Source organism: Balaenoptera musculus, chromosome 13 (assembly GCF_009873245.2).
Source record: "Balaenoptera musculus isolate JJ_BM4_2016_0621 chromosome 13, mBalMus1.pri.v3, whole genome shotgun sequence".
NCBI classification, from domain to species: domain Eukaryota; kingdom Metazoa; phylum Chordata; class Mammalia; order Artiodactyla; family Balaenopteridae; genus Balaenoptera; species Balaenoptera musculus.
In genome coordinates, this window is record NC_045797.1 from 71,464,149 (window position 1) to 71,485,065 (window position 20,917).

At 42.7% G+C, this 20,917-nt stretch overlaps 1 protein-coding gene across 1 annotated transcript in view; it reads right to left on the reverse strand.

Moving 5' to 3' along the window:
• Nucleotides 1-5,939, reverse strand: part of NCOA1 (nuclear receptor coactivator 1) — a 258,345-nt gene extending 252,406 nt beyond the window's left edge. The window contains 1 exon segment of the mRNA XM_036872881.1: nt 5,578-5,939. The gene's annotated coding sequence lies outside the window, so the exon portion shown is untranslated.
• Between the last annotated feature and the right edge of the window lie 14,978 nt (nt 5,940-20,917).

Genomic DNA, 20,917 nt, shown 5'->3' on the forward strand with positions numbered 1-20,917 from the left:
ACATGGAGGCAACCTAAATGTCCATCAACAGAGGAATGAATAAAGAAGATGTGGTACATATATACAATGGAATATTACTCAGCCATAAAAAGGAATGAAATTGTGTCATTTGCAGAGACGTGCATGGACCTAGAAGACTGTCATAGAGTGCAGTAAGTCAGAAAGAGAAAAACAAATATCATATATTAATGTATATATGTGGAATCTAGAAAAATGGTATAGATGACCTTATTTGCAAAGCAGAAATAGAGACACAGATGTAAAGAATAAATGTATGGATACCAAGGAGGAAGGGGTGGGGTGGTGAACTGGGAGACTGGGATTGACATATATACACTACTATGTATAAAACAGACAAGTAATGAGAACCTACTGTATAGCACATGGAACTCTACTCAGTGTTCTGTGGTGACCTAAATGGGAAGGAAATACAAAAAAGAGGGGATATATGTATACGTATGGCTGATTCACTTTGTTGTACAGCAGAAACTGACACAGCAGTGTAAAGCAACTATACTCCAATACAAAAAATTTTTTTAATTTAAATAAAAAAAAAAAGAACAAACTGGGTAATCGATGCTAAAGGAGTGTGATAAAAATCAAGCTTTCTAGAGAACATACCAGCTCTGACTGTTTTTGAAGGTTAAGTGATAAAGGAAAAAGGAATACAATTTAAATAAAGAAACGAAACATGTAAAATCAAAGAAGCAAGATATCTACAAGTGATTATAATACTTTCTTCACTTGTGTAGCACTTTACAGTTTACAAAGCATTTCTGCATATGCCATCTGCAGCAAATTTTCTGGAATGAGAAATACAAGAACAGTTTAAATGATTTACATTTGATAAATTTTTCCACAGAGAGTCTCCACTAAAAACAATAACATCAAAAAATATTTCAGCAAAGAATTTTTTCAACATTTATATGTAGGATGAATTAGAGAGGCAAATGCATGCAGGCAAACAGCTATAAACCTACAAATCATAGAATTTCAGCACAAGAAGAAATGTGAATTCAGACCAATATGCTCATCTGATGATAAAGAAACTCAGGCCCACAGAGTTCATGTGATGCTAGTTACTCCATGTGCAAAATGACAGGGGGACCAGACTGTAGAGGCAGAAATAAAGGGGGAAATCCAAGAAATTGCAAAGAAAAGAATCAGATAATCTGATGATGGATTAGGCAGTGATGTGTTTAGGTTATGGAAATGTAGAAAACATTATTAAAGTCTTAACTACCTGCCCATCATTATGCTAGACATATCTTGTTATTTAATATAATAAGTTAATTTAAAGGTCACAACAATATGAGTTTAAGTACATTATTCCAATTTTAAGCATGAAAACCTGAGGTTTACTGTGGTTAAATAACTAGCCCAAGGTTACATCTACTAAGTAAAAGAGCCAGGGCACCATTCCTGTGTCTGAAGTCAAACATCCATTCTCAAAAGAAGCTTAAAAACTGCCTCAAAATTACAGGCAAAAATGAAGTATCACTCTGGAAGCATTGGATAAACCAGTGTTATTAGACTTCTGGCCCTGTTAATAGGTGTATTTCACTTCTGTGCTTGCACCTATTGTTATGGATCTCATCTGTCTGTTCCCAGTGGTCAGGTCCAGGACTTCTCAGTAAAGCCCAACTTCCCACCGTCCACATTGAAACATACCCATGGGGAGAGATTAGATCAAAATATATCTAAGATGAGGGTGACTAGACTGATTAGTGTGAAGTCTTCTACAACTCCTCCAGTGACTATAGCTTCTGTTTTGGCATAAGCTATTTATCTTCAAAATATGATAACTATACTAAGCTTTTCTAAAAGCCTGTCATTTCAAGAAGCCTCAAAAATACTGTGTTGCAGATGGGGGAATGGGGGAGGAAGCATGGATTCAACAACCAACTCTACTTGCATTTCTAGAACTGGACTTAAATGTTGGTGTCAGTGTTTTGTAATAATTCTTCTTATTCAACCCTGTATCTTGCAGAAATATAAAACAATAATTTATGTTAATCCAAATACTGTGCACCCACAAAACATCATCTGGAATTCAACTAAAGGAAAAAACCTGCACCTCCTCCTTAAACTAAGCAACCAAGAGTGGTACACAGTTGCCACTAGGCCATTTTATGACCTCTGACCCCGTATGTTGAGAGAGAGGCACAAAGTCTAAGTAAAACACAAAGAAGAGAGAAAGAAAGGCTTGAAATGACTAGACCTCACCTCCAATGGTAAGAAAAAAGGTTAGAGACCATAAGGTCCATCCTTAGTGACCAATAACCAAGAGCTAAGCTACTGGTTAACCTGGGAGAGAAGCAATGAAGAAGTCCTTTTCTACAGTCTAGTCTGTCCAACTCATAGGAAAGTTGTACAAGGTGGGGAGAAATTTGTATGGTTCTGCAGCCCAAGACTGGATATAGCGCTCTGTCATTCAACTCCTGAAACACATGCACTTCATCCAATCCCACACTCTTCTGCACCCGATATTTGGAAGTAATGTAAAAAGGAGCCCACCACATGTTTTTGGACCTATGCTAGGAAAGCAGCTGATGGCCCTCTGAGAATTCCTGTGATTATCATAGGCAGAAAGTAAAAATCACTGCCAAGACAATAATGAGAATCCTGAGGATCTCCTCGCCCCATGACTTAAGAAGATTCTACTCGGTGGTGTGTGCTGTGTTTACCTCCCATACTTGCCCTAAAATGAAAGCTATTTTAGGCCATATGGTTTAAGACCAACCAACCCCAAAAGATATGCAACATATTCAAGCAATGTGGAGCCCTTGGGGGATAGGGCAATAAAGACAAACTTAAGTTAAGGAACAAAGGTAGTATGTAAGAGAAGTTATGGTGAAATCGATGAGGACAGAGAAGAGATGTCCTTTAAAAAGAATTATAAACCATACTCTGATATACAGTCCAATAGAGAAAAGATTTTCAAAGAATGTCCAATATCCTTTCTTCCCCGCTCCACCTTTCAGCACCTCTATACCACCCTCATCATTTACTCAACATTTAGTCCTGGTGAAGACCGATCACTGGATTAGCAGGATCAACAGTACATGCAGAGAACATTCCATCCTGGGAGCAACATCTTTAAATTATTTAGGCTTGTTTAGCACCCTTCCGTATAGAGTAAAAGCATGAAATTTTGCCAGTGCTTTCACAATATACACCAGTCAGCACCATAGCAACCCAATCCTCTGCCCACCAAAAGATTAACACATACAAAGAAAACAGGAAATTCAACAAAAATTAAAGTTTGACCCTGGACTCCCTCAACAGTTAAATTGTCTTAAATAGTGGCAGTATCTTTATACCACACCCACTTCATGCTACCCTTACAGCTTCCTGGCATAAGCAAGTTCTTGGTATTATACAAACTGCTGCTTCTGTTTCCAGCCCAGATTTCTAGAAATGAAACCCTGGAATTGAAGGAGAAAGAAAAACAAATGTTGGCAGAAAGAGGGAGGAAAATGCATTGTCTATATAATCCCAGTTTAAGTGGAACAATCACCATTAGTTCCATCAAGCACTTTTTTTTCAATAAAACCACTTACCAAAAATGCAGATCTAAAATACTCCCTTGGCTTAAACCACACAAAAAGTAATTTAAAAGACACAATCCTACAGATTTTCTCAGAAGGAAATGAGAAAAAGATCAACTATAAACTATGTAAAATTCAAATTCTGCACCTTAAAAATCAAACTTCATTGTGAGTTAAATAAATGAAATAAATAATCAGTGCAAAATGTTTACAAAAATCAAACCAAATGCCTGTTCTTATAAGCAGCATCCCTGCATTTTCTCTCCAAACCATATATTCCCTATTCAGGCCCCCTTTTTGATCCATTGTTCCCAAAGGATAAAATCTGAATAAGAAATAGGGGGAAACCATTTCCAACGCTAGTTCACAAAACCAAATTAGACCCTTCCACAGAGTACAGGAGATAAAAAAGAAACACTTGCAGTTGCATCTGTTTATGACATAGTTCAAGGAATGCCCATTTATTAAGCTGAATCAAACCTCACTGCTACTTTTAACCCAAAACTATTTCTAGTTCAAGAGCCAAAAGACCCAAGCAAACACTTTCTTTTTATATTATTCTCAACATGAAATCTGACCCCCTTCCTACTACATCACAGCTTCTGTGAAACAAGCTGAGAGGCCCCTTTGGCCAACTTTTTTTTTTTTTTTTTTTTGAGACTAACCTTCAACCAATTCCAAAATTGAAGACAAACCTCAAACAAATTTAACCCCTGAACTCCATCCCTTCAGCTGTACAGTATAATCTAAGCTTCACCGCAGCAATGTTTTACACAGACACTTGAAGATTTCTTAATCACTGAAGTGAAAGCCTCAGCCCTCACAAATCATCGCCACAGAGATTACTCTTGGCATCAACAGAGGGTGCTGGGACTGCAATTCACTCCAGAACCCTTCATTCACCACCATCATGCTCAGCATTAAAAATTCACCGTCTCAAAAGAAAAAAATGTCACCTTCTCCACAAGGACACCTGCCTCTTCAACACCTACAGTGAACGAAGAGAGCCCAGCCTGAAAGGCTAAAAGATCCTCCAGCTTCAAGTTTTCCTCCCCACCAAACTGCAGCCACAGCAGCACGGACTCTCCTTGTCACACATACAGGCTTTATTGTCAAACCCTCCGTCTCCCTCTAACATCGTCAACCGAGGCAGTGTCTAGTCTATGGGAGTGACTGCTTTAAAAACAGAAAACAAAAAACAACACAGCTGGGTAGTAAGAGCAGGGACCCTGGTGTCCGGTTTCTCCATTTCTCTTCCAAGCGACTAGGGAATGGCTCGAGTTCTGTCGCTGACCATTAACCCATCCCACCTCTCAGTCTTCCAGCCAACATGTTTGCTCCCCTTCCTAAATCCTTTCAGCAGAATCCGACGAAGGGGACCAAACCCTAAACATAACAAGAAAATCTCACTTATCCATCCCGTTTCTGCCTCCGAAATCCCTCGTCTGGAGAAGGGTAAAGCAAGTGCGCGGGGGTAAACAGAAGCGCCGTCGGAGGCTGCGCTTACAAGAAGGCTCGCCACGGTCATCCCCATTTCGCAGTCCCGGCAAGCGAGACTCTGAGAGGTTACCGGGCTTGCCAAGGTCACCGCGCTCGCCGGGGCCGAGGGGCGCCCGCGCCGACTTCCGGCTCCCCCTCTCGGCGGCGGGGAGCGCCCGCGGGCTCGGGGCGCCTCTCCCCACGCCGGGCCGGCGGCCGCGAGCCTCGCGCACCCTCCGCGGATGCTCGCCCCGTCCGCTCTAACTAGGGCAACTGGGAAACGGGGCAGGGAAGTCGCTGCTGCAGCAGTTTCCATCCGCGGCACAGCCCCCAGCTGGTGCCCGTGACAGCTGCGACCTCCGCCCCCTCCAGCCGCGCGAGGCCGAGGGAGAAGTCGGGGAAAGTGGGAGGGGGAACGGAGCGGAGAGAAAGGAGAACGGCGGGCGGAGGGGCACCAGCTGCTCCCGCCCCCTAGGGCCTCGGCGGCCGCGCGGCTCGTGACAGCTGCACCCACCGGGAGCCTCGGCGCCCGCCGCCTGCCACTCACCTGCCGCCGCCGCCTCTGGGCCGCGCTGACGGGCGCCGCGCTCGCCCGCGACCGTGGCGGCGCCGCCGCGGCCTCCGCCGCTGCTCGGGCCGGGAGCCCGCCGCCGCCGCCGCGGCTCTCCGGCCCCCTCCTCCGGAGCAGGAGTCCCCCCGCAGGGGGATGCAGAACGGACCGGGCGCAGGCTGCACTCGAGGGAGCAGCAGGGAACAGGGCAGTCGAGGCGCTCGAGGCCGCGGTCCAGCCGTCTGAGGGGAAGGCTCAGAGAATCGCTTCAGATTCCCGCTCGCCTGGCCTGAAAAACAGGCATTTCAGCCGCTCTCCGCGGCCGCCATGTTCTCCTCCTCCTCCTCAGCTACCGCCGCCGCCGCCGCCGCCGCCGCCACCGCCCCCCGCTCGCGGCCCCGCCCCCTCCGCGCCCCGCCCAGCCCCGCCCCGCCCCGCCCCGCCGGCTCCCGTCCGCCCCGCCCACTTCCCGCCGTCCTGCCCTCTGCGCTGCCCCTGCGCCCTCCGGCCGGCCGGGCTACCGCGATCCGGTGCCCGGGAGCTCCGACGGCGCTCCGGGGGCAGCCAGTTCCCCGCCCGCCGGGCAGCGAAACGAGGAGCTGCCCCGCGCCCTCTGCCGGCCGCAGGCCCGAGGGAGGGCTGCCGCGGTCCCGCCCCGGCCCGCGTCCTAACGAAGTGTGGGAAAGGAGGCCCTAACTCTTCCCCTCCCCTCGGGGCGTTCCTATGACTGCTGCCGGGAAGCCGCCTCGAACCCCAGGGTGCTTTCAGCTAGGCCGCCCGGCCTGCAGCCTCCCGCTGGCCTGATCTGTCCGGGAAGGTGTGGAGCGGCGAGGGACGCAGTAGACCCGGGTGGAGTGGGTTCTGGCCTGTCCCTCCGCTAATTTCTTGTATTACTTTGAGCGAGACACATCCGCTGCCCTTTATTCTGTAAAACTGGGAGTTGGTTGCCTAGATGATTTCACAGGCTATTAGATAAGGGAAAAGAAAGATCATCTGCCCCCTTCGTTTTACAGATGAAAAGATCTGACTGACGCGTCTGGCTCTGCAGTTCCATGAATTACCCAAAATGTTTGTCATTGACAGAGCTTTCCCCTCAAGGGGGCCCACACCTTTCTTCTTTTCTACTCGCTTTTTAAATTTTATAATGGAAGTGCTACTTCCAAAAGTAGAGTGTTCCTTGTCACTAGAGGAATCAAACAGCGGCTGAACAGGCTTTCCGAGCCTTATCTGGAAAGCATCCCTCATTCCAAAGGCTGGCAATATAATACCTATCTCTCTCCCCGGGTTGTCCTAAGGATGAATGAGTCGCTGGCTGCAGAGGTGCTTTGTAAAGCAGACAGCTATCCTCTCCTGCACTCTTATTCCCAGGTAGCTGTCTGCACCTACCTCAATCCCGTCCTGTTGTTGTCTCTCAGTGTTTTCTGCTCTAGAGCAACCTGTAGAAATCTTTAAGCTCTTCACACTCCTTCTCCTAACTGAAACCTGACCTTGCCTTGAAAACACCAACCTCCCTGGCACCTCTCTGAGTCAGTGAGCAACTTCTTCCAGAGGCATGTACTCCATCCTGCCATCATTCACTGCCATACCCTAGATCAGGGGTCCCCAAACCCCAGGCTGTGGACCAGTACCGGTCGAGGCCTGTTAGGAACTGGGCCGCGCAGCAGGAGGTGAGCAGCAGGCAAGCGAGCAAAGCTTCATCTGCTGCTCCCCATAGCCCACATTACCCCCTGAACCATCCCCCGCACCCTCTGTGGAAAAATTGTCTTCCACTAAACTGGTCCCTGGTGCCAAAAAGGTTGGGGACTGCTCATCATCCTATCCCTGGCCTGCTCATAAACCAACCTTTAGTCCACACCCCACATTCATCATATATTTGTTCATTCAGGGACTTCCCCAGTGGCGCAGTGGTTAGGAATCCGCCTGCCAATGCAGGGGACATGGGTTCGAGCCCTGGTCCGGGAAGATCCCACGTGCTGCGCAGCAACCAAGCCTGTGCACCACAACTACTAAGCCTGCACTCTAGAGCCCGCGAGCCACAACTACTGAGCCCGCATGCCACAACTAATGAAGCCCGCACGCCTAGAGCCTGTGCTCCGCAAGAAGAGAAGCCACCGCAATGAGAAGCCCGCGCACCACAACGAAGAGTAGCCCCCGCTCACCACAACTAGAGAAAGCCCATGCGGAGCAATGAAGACTCAATGCAGCCAAAAATAAAAACAAACAAACAAACAAAAAAACTATATATTCATTCATTTGATTCTTATTACTGGAGCCCTAGGTGCATTTGATTAGCTCTTGCCCTCACCTAGTTTAGCAGGACATCTAGCCATCTACAGAGTCCCCATCCCCAGTAATCACTGAAAATACCCAGAGCTATGTATCTCTCAATCGCCAGGTTAATCCCCTTCTGTAGGACATACCTCCCAGTCTAGTCCAGTCTGGACTGTATGAAGAGGCCTACAAACATACCACGTGTGTAGGTAACGCTGTCTCCTGTCGGGGCTACACTCTGGCCACTGCTGATTGCCAGGTCCAGTAGATACTTCAAACCCCCACCCCATTAGATGGCCTTCCTACAGCGCTTTATACTGTGAAGTCCTGCTTTTTGAAACTGTCCTCCCCTCCCCTGTCTTCTACATCATTCTCTTCTCTCTTTGCGTGTTTTCTGAACTTCCCTTCCCTAGCACTTTTCTTTGCTGTTCCTTTTCCAAAGAACCATGTAATGTTGGTATCCTCAAGGTTTGATTTTTTTTCCCACCTCTCCTCTCACTTAGATTGACTTGGTTTTGTTTCCACGGCTTCAACTGTTAATAACACCTTCATCTCCCTCTCCCAGCCCCCACCCCTACCCCACTCTGCAGCCCGGTGTCTTAATTAACTTTTAAACATCCTCAGGACAGGCAGTGCTGAGATTTTGTTGGATGATGAGTGGAACTTAAGGTATTATTTATCTTGCCATCCATGGACACTAAAGAAAGGACTTTTCTAGGGTGAGACTCCTTCATAAGTAAGGCCCTTTGACTTCTCTTTCCTCTACGTTTATAATCACTTGCCAAAACAGTTGTAACCCACTTTTTTCTTCTTTTTTTATTGTGTTAAAATACAGATAAAATTTACCACCTTAACCATTATTAAATATGCAGTTCAGTGGATTAAATACATTCACACTGTTGGGCAGCCATCAGCACCATCCATCCCCATAACTCTTTTCATCTTGTAAACTGAAAATCCTTACCTATTGAACACTAACTCCCCATTCTCCCCTTCCCTGGCAAGCACCATTCTATTTTGTCTCTATGATTTTGACTACTCTTAAGTACCTCAAATAAGTGAATCACACAGTATTTGTCTTTTTATTTCACTTAGCATAATGTCCTCAAAGTTCATCCATGTTGTAGCATATTGCAGAATTCCCTTTTTTAAGGCTGAATAACATTCCATCATATGTATGTACCACATTTTGCTTATCCACTCATCTGTCAATGGACACTTGGGTTGCTTCTACATTTTAGCTATTGTGAATAGTGCTGCTATGAACATATGTGTACAGATATCTCTTTGACACCCTGCTTTCAATTCTTTTGGGTATATACCCAGAAGTGGAATTGCTGGGTCATATGGTAATTCTATGTTTAACTTTTTGAGGAACCTCCATACTATTTTCCACAGCAGCTATACCATGTTACATTCCCACAACAGTGCACAAGTTTTCCAATTTCCTCACATCCTTGCCAACTCTAGTTGTTTTCTGTTTTTTTTATAGTAGCCATCCTAATGGGTGTAAGGTGGTATTCCCTTGTAGCTTTGATTTGCATTTCCCTAATGACTAGCGATGTTGAGCATCTTTTCATGTGCTCATAACCCACATTTCTCTTTCCCAGTTGGTCTCTTCTCTCGTCATTTCAACACCTCTCTGGCTCCATCTACGTTTCCTAAACAGGCCCACTTCCTTAACTCCAACCAACCCCCTACCCCCAGGAGCCATTAATATGGGGGCAAAAGATGTGTTAGTTAGATTTGCTTCCTGAACCCCTCACAGCCTCTTTAAAATCCATTTACTTTACCTACTTAAGCAAAAGTTCCTTTACTCCCAAAGTACAATGCCAATCAACAAGTAGGACTGACTTCAATTAAATAAAACTGTTTTGAAGAGATTTCTTAAATGACAATGTAAGACAACATTTAACTTTTATAGCCCAGACAGGTCTGGTTTCAGTCAGGTCCTATTGACCTCATACTTTAATATTAATCCTTTGGTGGAACAGAAACATGGTAGTTACATGACCAGGATCTATAACATACCTGTTGAATTTTCTCCAAAGCATAATAGATTCCTAGTTGTATAAAACGTCTGGCTAGTATACATGAACTCACTCCACTTGCTGAGACAAGAACTGATTTAACATTGACACTTTTTTTCAAATAGTTTTTTTGTTTTGATTCAGAAAATAACCAAACAATAAAGAAAAGTATAAAGAGGTAAAACAAACAAACTCTATTGAGCCAGAAAAAAAAAAAAAATGAACACCTTTTCACATATTGACTATGTGTATTTGCACATATAAATACAGTATGGTATTCGATTTTACATAATAGACACACTATACATGCTCATAGATAATCTGGTGTCTTTTACTATACAATATATTTTCATCATTAAAGTGGCTGAATAGTCTTGCCTTGTATGTTTCTTTAGCCATTTAATTAACCGATCCCTTACTGGGAAATGTTTACATTGTTTTTATTTTCTTGTTTGTGTGTTTGTTTTCATAAATAATGCTATAATTCTAATGCATGCTCCTGTGCAGGGTTTGAAAATTATTTTCTTAGGTTAAATTCGTACAAGATTCATTGCTGGCTCAAAGGGTACATGTTTAATTTTTTTTTTAACTACATATTTGCCAAATTGACCTCCAGAAAAATTGTTCCAATCTACGGTCCTATCTACCTTGCATGAGCCTGCCACTTCCCCACAGAAAGAATTTTGTCAATTTTCCTTTGAATAGTCTTTTATTTCTACATTTGCTTGAATTATGGACATTAAGAAAGTTAGGTTTAGAGTTAGGCAAACTGGGGTTTGAAATGGCTCTGCCACTGACTAGCGGTGTGACCCTGAACAAATCCCTTTAACACCTCCAAGCCTCAGTGTCCTCATCTGTAAAATAGGATGCTAGCAAAGGATTATTGCAAAGATTGAATGAAATAATGTATGCAAAGCACTCAGTAGTGTTTAGTTCGCTACTTAGGATTGCCCGTGAAAAAGTAAAAATTAGCTCAAACTAAGAAGGTAAAAATCTGACCGACCATTCATCAAGTTGGAAGAATAGGCACAGATAAAGCCAGCTGAACAGTTAACAGGATGCAGTGTCCCCTAAGGACATACTGCAGCTGTAAAATGTCATAATAGCCGCCTTCTTCGAGTGACTTCTGCTCTCCTACTCACTGAGAAATCTTGTTCTCCACAATCATAAATATCAGAAACTGTGGTGTTCATAATTATATCAATAAGAATGATGTATCTGTCTCTTGCCTAGAGAATCTAAGTCTTTTTTGACAGAAATGTAGCCTTGATTTGAAACCCAGGCGTAGAGTTTTTAGATAAAGGGGTTTCTGGACAAACATTCTGCATCTATCTTAACTTTATTGTTTCCAAAGCAATAGTACCCTGGGTCCACCTTGCAGTTCAGATGGATTTTGACCCCTTTATACACAGCCATGCTTTACTTTGATCCTATATAAATGCTGTTTTATTTAAATTGCATATAAACTCTGTGAAAAGTTACCATCTCCTACTGTGTGATATTAAGTACAATAGAAGTCGATATTACATAAACATAGGGTTTCATTTGGAGCATCTTAAAATTTTCTTTTTAACACTTTGAAAATATTATTTGTTAAATTAGCTGTTGTTAAACAAATTGAGTGGTTTTTGCCCCCAAATAATACTGATTTTTGAACTGTTTCTTGGAGTTTCTTTCAGTTTTGGTGGCAAAACTTTTTGCTCAGCAAGTTGATTTTTTAAAATTGAGGTATAATTGACATGTATCATTATATTAGTTTCAGGTGTACAACATAATAATTTGATATTTGTATACACTGCAAAATGATCACCACAATAAGTCTAGTTACCATCCATCACCATATAAAGTTACATATTTTTTTCTTCTGATGAGAACTTTTAAGATTTATTCTCTTAGCAACTTTCAAATATGCAATACAATATTATTGACTATATTCACCACACTGTACATTACATCCCCATGACTTATTTATTCTATACCTGAAATTTTGTACCTCTTGACCCCCTTCACCCATTTTGCCCACCCTTGAACCCCCATCCCCTCTGGCAGCCACCAATTTATTCTCTGTACCTGTGAGTTTTATTTTGTTTTGTTTTTTTGTTTGTTTTTTAGATTCCACATGTAAGTGAAATCATACAGTATTTGTCTTTTTCTGTCTGACTTATTTCACTTACCATGATACCCTCAAGTCCATCCATGTTGTAACAAATGGCAAGATTTTTTTGATGACTGAGTAGTATTCCATTGTGTATATATATATGCCACTTCTTCTTTACCCAGATATCCATCAATGGACACTTATGTGGTCTTTTTAAAAATTAATTAATTAATTTATTTATTTATTTTTGGCCGCACCCCGTGGCTTGCGGGATCTTAATTCCCCGATCAGGTATTGAACCCAGGGTCACAGCAGTGAAAGCACTGAGTCCTAACCACTGGACCACCAGGGAACGCCCTAGGTTGTTTCCATATCTTGGCTATTGCAAATAATGCTGCAAAGAACACAGGGGTGCTTATATCTTTTCAAATTACTGTTTTCATTTTCTTCAAATAAGTACTCAGAAATGGAATTGCTGGATCATATGGTAGTTCTATTTTTAATTTTTTGAGGAACCTCCATACTGTTTCCATAGTAGCTGCACCAATTTACATTCCCACCAGCAGGACATGAGGGTTCCCTTTTCTCTACATCTTCTCCAACACTTATTTCTTGTCTTTTTTTTTTTTTTTTTTTTTAATTATTTATTTATTTATTTATTTTTTAGTTGTGTTGTGTCTTCGTTTCTGTGCAAGGGCTTTCTCTAGTTGTGGCAAGCGGGGGCCACTCTTCATCGCGGTGCGCGGGTCTCTCACCATCGCGGCCTCTCTTGTTGCGGAGCACAGGCTCCAGACGCGCAGGCTCAGCAGTTGTGGCTCACGGGCCCACTTGCTCCGCGTCATGTGGGATCTTCCCAGACCAGGGCTCGAGCCCGCGTCCCCTGCATTGGCAGGCAGACTCTCAACCACTGCGCCACCAGGGAAGCCCCTATTTCTTGTCTTTTTGATGATAACCATTCTAATAGGTGTGAGGTGATATCTCATTGTGGTTTTGATTTGCATTTCCCTGATGATTAGTGATGCTGAGCATCTTTTCATGTGCCTGTTGGACATCTCCATGTCTTCTTTGGAAAAGTATCTATTCAGATCCTCCAGCTTGTTTGTGTTTTTTGCTATTGAGTTGTCTGAGTTCTTTATATATTTTGGATATTCACCCTTTATTGGATATATGATTTGCAAATATTTTCTCCCATTAAGCAGGTTGCCTTTTCATTTGTCGATGGTTTCTTATGCTGTGCAGAAGATTTTTATTTTGATGTAGTCCCATTTGTTTATGTTTGCCTTTGTTGCATTTGCTTTTGGAGTCAGATCCAAAAAATCAACACCAATACCAATGCCAAGGAGTTTACTGGCTATGTTTTCTTCTAGGAGTTTTAAGTTTTCAGGTCTTACATTCAAGTCTTTAATCCATTTTGAGTTAATTTTTACGTATGGTGTAAGTTAGTGATGCAGTTTCATTCTTTTACATGTTACTGTCCAGTTTTCCCAACACCATTTATTGAAGAGACTGTCCTTTCCCCATTGTATATTTTTGCCCACTTTGTCATAAGTGAATTGGCCATATATGCATGTGTTTATTTCTGGGCTTTCTATTCTTTTCCACTGATCTATGTGTCTGTTTTTATGCCAATACCATACTGTTTTGATTACTATAGCTTTGTAATATGGTTTGAAATCAGGAAGCACGGTGCTACCAGCTTTGTTCTTCTTTCTCAAGATTACTTTGGCTGTTGTAGGTCTTTTGTGGTTCTGTACAAATTTTACAATCCTTTGTTCTTCTTTTGTGAAAAATGCCATAGGAATTTTGATAGAAATTGCATGAAATCTGTAGATTGCTTTGGGTAGGATGGACATTTAAACAATATTAATTCTTCTAATCCATAAGAATGCAATATTTTTCTATTTATTTGTGTCTTTTTCAATTTCTTTCATCAATGCCTCATAGTTTTCAGTGTACAGGTCTTTCACCTCCTTAGTTAACTTATTCCTAGGTATTTGATTCTTTCTGATGCAATTGTAAATGGGATTGTTTTCTTAATTTCTCTTTCTGATAGTTCATTGTTAGTGTATAGAAATGCAACCAATTTTTATATATTGATTTTGTACCCTGCAAGTTTACTGAATTTGTTTATTAGTTCTAACACCTTTTTGGTGGAGTCTTTAGGGTTTTCTAGCTATGAAATCATGTCATCTGCTAATAGTGACAAGTTTACTTTTTGCAGTTGATTTTTTAAAGTCAAATAAATAACTTATTATGTCATAGTGTTCTATTATCAAATAACAGGATTTCTGATCTCTTTGCCAAGTCTTGTTGATTAGTTACTGAAACTTTATTCCTGTAAATTACACAGCAGTTATTTTCTAAAATATTCTTAGGTCCTACGTCAGTTAATTCATTTGTCAGAGCTAACTACTTAGCAACACCATCTTGCTTCATGCTTAGTAGTAAATTCTCCAGTGATATATGCAGCCCCAATGTGTCCAGACCCAATGGAAATGTAGATGCGATCATGTTTAAAAAACAATCTTCCTTTCCTGAATGACCACTTCATACCTTTTAGTCTCAACAACTGTCCTGTTTCTCTTAAGGCGGACATTATCCATGCATACTAATTGTAACTAAAAAGATGAAGGTACCATAAAATATCTTTGGTTTTTACATCTGAATTTTGGGGATTATATTTTCTATGATGAACATTTTGGTTATTTATCATTTTTCACTACTAAAAGCACACTGCAATGGATGCTTTCTTTGCACCGTTCTGGAATGACAATATCCCAGACAAGCATTAATGATGTAAAATACAGGTATGCCTCCCTAACATATGTAGACTTCAATCAGACTTGCTGTAACGCTGTTTCTTACTTTTGAAGTCTCAATGCCAATTTCAGTTGTATACGTAGGAGGACTGGATTGGTGGTGGCCTGTGTTGTGTGCTTCTAGAGATGCCAGATGTACCTTCACCCCCAAGCTTACCAGTGTGCCTGCAATTTCAACAACAGAGATTCATTCCTTTGGGTTTGTAACTTGCTATTTCAGGATGATTCTTTCAACAAATTGTTTCTCCCTGATTATGATTATTGTAGAAAATCAAGAGCATACAGAGAAGTTGATAAATGAAGATAGAAATTACCTGTAGCTCACGACTCAGACTCCACTACTGTTAATATTTTGGTATTTCCTTCTTTTACTTTCATATACATAAAATTGAAAAGATGATCTTCCTTTTAGAAACTCTTTTGTTATGCATTAAAGTAGCTTTGGGCTTCCCTGGTGGCACAGTGTTTAAGAATCTGCCTGCCAATACAGGGGACACAGGTTCGAGCCCTGGTCTGGGAAGATCCCACCTGCTGCGGAGCAACTAAGCCCATGAGCCACAACTACTGAGCCTACACTCTAGAGCCCATGAGTCACAGCTACTGAACCCGCGTGCCACAACTACTGAAGCCCGCTCGCCTAGAGCCCATGCTCCGCAACAAGAGAAGCCACTGCAATGAGAAGCCCACGCACCACAACGAAGAGTAGCCCCCGCTTGCCACATCTAGAGAAAGCCCGTGTGCAGCAACGAAGACCCAACACAGCCAAAAATAAATAAATAAAATTTAAAAACAATAATAAAGTAGCTTTATAGTAAAAGAAATCTGATGAATATAAATTCCAAGCATTTCTCTAAATTTACTTCTGGTTCCTTCATTTATTCAATAAACATTAACTAAGTGCCTACTACGAGCAAAGTGTTGAGCTAGACACACAGATTAGTGATATACAACACACTATCAGTGTATAAAAATTCACATATTCTTACAAATCAGTAGTCAGACATGTAATCAGTGCATAAACTATTTTAGGTTCTAGTTTCCTTTTTCAGCATTATTTCTTAAAGATGCCTCAAACTTCTTGGGTTTTAAGGGTTGTATAGTATTCACTTGCATTGATTTCACCATTCCCTATTATTGCAAATTTGGGGTCTTTTCTCCTCTCTCTCACTTTTGGAGTCTTTCCTTGGACCTAAGTCCTCAAAGGAGGTTGTCAAATCAAAGGGCATAATTGTTACTTACTTGAGCACTCCTCTTTTAGAATTTAAATACAGGAGGAAGAGCAAATTATATGTGCCTTAGACTGCTCATGATTTCAGTGAAGCAGATGGTTTTCTTCCCATTTTGGGGAGGTAGGGGCACTGGAATAGATAAGTATCGCGGAGGGAAGTCAGAGGCTACCAAAGATGAACTTCACCCTCTTTGTGGTTCAGCCAGCCTTTCTGAGAGCAACAGGAATGGTTGCTAGGAGTCACGCCTTTTCCACCATCATTAGGTCTTTAGGTTATAGATTCCACAGCCTGCAAGTTCAATGAGGGCAGGGCCCTCCACATCCAAGATAAAACCAACACCCCTTGTTTTTCATTCAGTTTGGCTTTCAGAAGGAAAACCTACACTGCTGCTCTTTAAACACTGGTACAACCAATAGCTATTGATACACCAATTCATTCTCTCGTATCTCTGCGGACCAACGATGACTGTGAATTTTCCCATGAAGATGGGGCCTACCAGCTGCTGGTGCTGGGGACCAGGACCTCTGCCAAGGCAGCTGATACATGGGTGAGAGCTCATGGTGGTACCCATTAGTGCCCTGAAGAAGACTCCCCAGTCAGGCCTGCTGAGGGGATTCTTGCTGCGGAGGCCCCATAACTCACATGGGGCTGGCCATCCCCTGGCCAAAGCTTTCCTGCACTCCCACTCACCACTGTGCTGCAGACCACAGCAGATTCAAGTAGGCAGCTGTGGAATCTTCTGGGTGGCTACCTAGTGACAAAGTCCCACTCTTTCAGCTTGGTGGGGTGGCCATATTTCTCTCCTCCTCCCGTCTTTCAGGGCTGCCCAAACTATGCCACTTGTGCAGAGGAAAGGGATAAGAATGCAGAGAAGGGGATATTGCTAGCTATACTTCCTCTGTCCTGAAGGCAAGCTGGCAGCCCCTAAGTTTTTAAAGACAAGAATCATAAGTAGAGATTTTATGCAGAGATTCGTTCATGCAATCATTCAGTAAATATTTACTAAGAGCCCACTATGTGCCGAGCATTATTCTAAGTATTGAGGATGCTGGGGAAGCAGTATCTGTCCTCAAAAGCTTACATTGTGGGAGAAGCAGATAACAAATGAATAAACAAGTAAATAAACGAGGAGAGGTTTCATATAAGAAGAATGTAAAAGTGCAAGCATCAGTGCTAAAATAATCCAATGTATTAAACACCCTGGATTTCTCTCAGAATTTCCCTCCAGAACCAAGCTGAATAAGATGTAAGAATATTCTTCAGTTCAATTTAACAAACTGAGTGCTACTTACTACACTGAGAAGCTATACAGACTGAAAAGAGAGGCTTCCTGCCCTCAAGGCACTCACCTTCTAATAGGGAAGTTTCATGTGTTCAGCTAACCCCGATAGTTGGCGCTTATACTGTATATCTTCTTTTGGGGGAAGGGAAGTGTACATATCACCATTCATGGAGCTAGCATGTGTCAAACATGATATGCTTCAAACTCAGCAATCCTAGGTCCACAAGCTCAGAGCCTGCACAGAGCTTCTTGTCCCAAGAGTGTCTATAGCTATGATTCCAGGAAAGAGTTTATTTTGCCCCTCTGCTCGTCCCCATTGCCCAGCCTCATCACTGCCCTCCAGCCTCTCTTTGCCTCCCCCTCCCCAACTATTCCTTCTCCAAGAGCTGTCAGAGTTTACTATCTCCTCACTTTACTGTTGTCCCTAGGGTCAGGAGACACTGGGGGCACTCTTTCCCTTGACTCTTCCCTCATCTGATCTTCTACACCCCCAAACTCCTAAGACAGGAAGAGATCTTGGCACCACTTATTCATATTACAGATAAGGCATCTGAGGCCTGGAGAACTTAAGTGACTTGTCCAAACAGCTAGTTAGTTGCTTCCTGCAGGAGGCATTCTTGCTGGGATGAGTCTGAGGGAAGGCTTTCTGGGACAAGTTTCACAGATGTAAAGGATCTTGCTTGCCTGCTGCTTGCTGTTAGCATGAAAAGGAAGAAGAACACTCAGATGACCAAAAAGAGGCAACACAGAGAGCAATAAAATCACCTGGCCACCCAGAGAGGTGGGCATGGAAGCAGGATTACAAGTGGTAAAGAAGTGAGTGGGCACTAGGAGGTCAAGACTAACTCACTTGTGAAGTCTGTTGATGGAGAGAGAAAATGGCAATCAAGAACTTAAATGAGGGACTTCCCTGGCAGTCCAGTGGTTGGGACTCCGCTCTTCCACTGCAGGGGACACGGGTTTGATCCCTGGCTGGGGAGCTAGGATCCCACAAGCCGTGTGGTGAACCAAAAAAATATATATATTTTTTTAATGAACACAAGAGGATTATCATTTCAGTAGAAGGCAGATATGACATGTTGGTGGGCAGAGGGGAAGATCATTTATTAGAAAAGATTGAAGTGGCAAAAAAGAAAAATAACTGACCAAGCAACGTTTAACAGAAGTGAACAGGGATGAGATTAAAGCCATAAGTGGGGACATGACTTCTTGACTTATCCTGCCATTAACCTATCCATTTGACTCTAAACTCCATGAAGGGACTTCCCTGGTGGTGCAGTGGATAAGACTCCATGCTCCCAATGCAGGGAGCCCAGGTTCCATCCCTGGTCAGGGAACTAGATCCCACATGCATGCCACAACTAGGAGTTCACATGCTGCAACTAAGGAGCCGGCAAGCCACAACTAAGGAGCCCACCTGCCGCAACTAAGACCTGGCACAACCAAATAAATAAATAAATAAATATTTTGAAAATAAATAAATAAAATAAACTCCATGAAGGCAAGGACCGTATCAGGTTTTGTTCACCATTGTGTCCAGTACCTAACACAGAGTAGGAACTCTATATTTGTTGGAGGAATAAACAAATGAATGAATAATAAAGGAATCTCCCAATGCTGCACCTGTGTACTCAGTAGCAAAAGTTTAGGTCCAAAGAAAAAAAAAAAAAGAGGTAGGAAGGAGGTTGAAATATAACACAGATGCCTGCTTTGGCCTCTTTGGCCAATGTACTGGATGACATCCAGGAAACCAAGACAAATCGTCAGTAGTCACTGCCATATAGAGAAACTGACAGTTCTGGTGACTTCAGTGCTGATGTTAATTGGAACTGTACACTACAGCATAAAGTTATTTATCATCCTGAGTTCCGAATGCAGAGTGAAATTTATCATGTAAATCTTTGTATGACACTGAATAGCAGATTAGCTGGTGCCCTTGACAGAAATTTTACCAAAAAGGATAGAAAACTTATACACATGCCCAGGGGTGATATTGAAAGTATTTAACAACTGATATGACACAGAAGCCAACAGACCAGCCCTTGGCAACCCATGGAGCTGCACCTGTGCACACTGACAATCAGGACTACATGTGACTGTTGCTTATATTGATGATGCTCAGAGAACAGTAGTGCTGTTTTTAAAAGGCTGTTCCACTGGGTAGAAGGGAGAGTGTTGCATGCTCTTCGAGCAACAGCTTCCCCACAGGTTCTTAGCCTGAGGCTTCTCTATCCAGTAGAGAAAAACTTTACTCACTGTTTCTTCAACTTTGTCCTCCAGACTTCAGCAAACCCTGATCCCTGTACAAGGCCTGCCCTTAGCTAATCCATCTGCCAGTTACCTTCACTAGCCTGCAGTTACCCCCAATATCTGCCACCCACCCTAAACATGCACCTAACAGACCAAGTTCTTGACAGGACTGAACCACAGAAAAGACTCAAAGAAAATTTTACAACATAGAGGACCAATGGTTGAAAACTAAATTTCAATAAGTTGCACATCGATGATCGTACAAGAGATAAGATTATAATCCCCTGAGTTTCCCGTAGGTCATGTACAGACTCAACCTCTAATTTTAAAAGATGGAAAACCAAATACAGAGATGAAACACTCTATTCATTGCTTAAGGAATTAAGTTCTTCTTTGTGTCTTACATTGTATTTTTGTGCTGTAAAACCAAAGGAAGCATACCTGGTGGATTGCCTTTGGAAATCCAAGATTGCGTTAGTCGACAACTCAACAGGCAATTGCCACAACTGTTTAGCCTCCTATGGAAGGTGTAACTTATTCCACAGAATTATAATTAACCAATCGTTCAACAGGGCTATGGTCTGTTCAACAGGGTTATGGCCACCCCCAATTCATATGTTGAAATCCTAACCCCCAGTACCTCAGAATGTAACTGTATTTGGAGAAAGAGCCTTCAAAGGGATGATTAAGTTAAAATGAGGCTGTAAGTGTGGGTCCTAATCCAATCTGATTGATGTCCTTGTAAGAAGATGAAATTTGGACGCACAAAGAGACACCAGGGATGTGCATGCACAGAGTTGAAAGACCATGTGAGGACACAATGAGAAGGTGGCCATCTACAAACCAAGGAAAGAGGCCTCAGAAGAAATCAAACCTGCCAATGCCTTGATCTTGGACTTCCAGCCTCCAGAACTGTGAGAAAATACATTTCTATTGTTTGAGCCACCCAGTCTGTGGTATTTTGTTATGGCAGGCCCTAGAAGACTAAGATAAACAGGTACTTATTGCAGGCCTAATGCACATGGGCTACAGTGACAAAGTCTCCTCAACTAGGCTGTAACTATTTGAAGACAGGACCTAAGTCTTCTATTTCTCTGTATTCCCCGAGTGTCCAGTAAAGTCCCCTTCACAGAGTAGGACCTCAGCACCAATATTTTAATTGATAGTAGAGAAAAAAGTCTAAGGCACAGTCACTACCTTCAAGACCGCTTGAAAACTGGTAGTAGAGATAAGGTGAGCATGGTAGAGTAACCAGAAAATCAGGAGGAGATTCACGGGTGGGGGGCTGTGAAGCCCCGAAGGATCTGTAGGAGCATTTGTGGAGCGCTTGATGGCTAGGATTCAGACAGGGAGAGAAG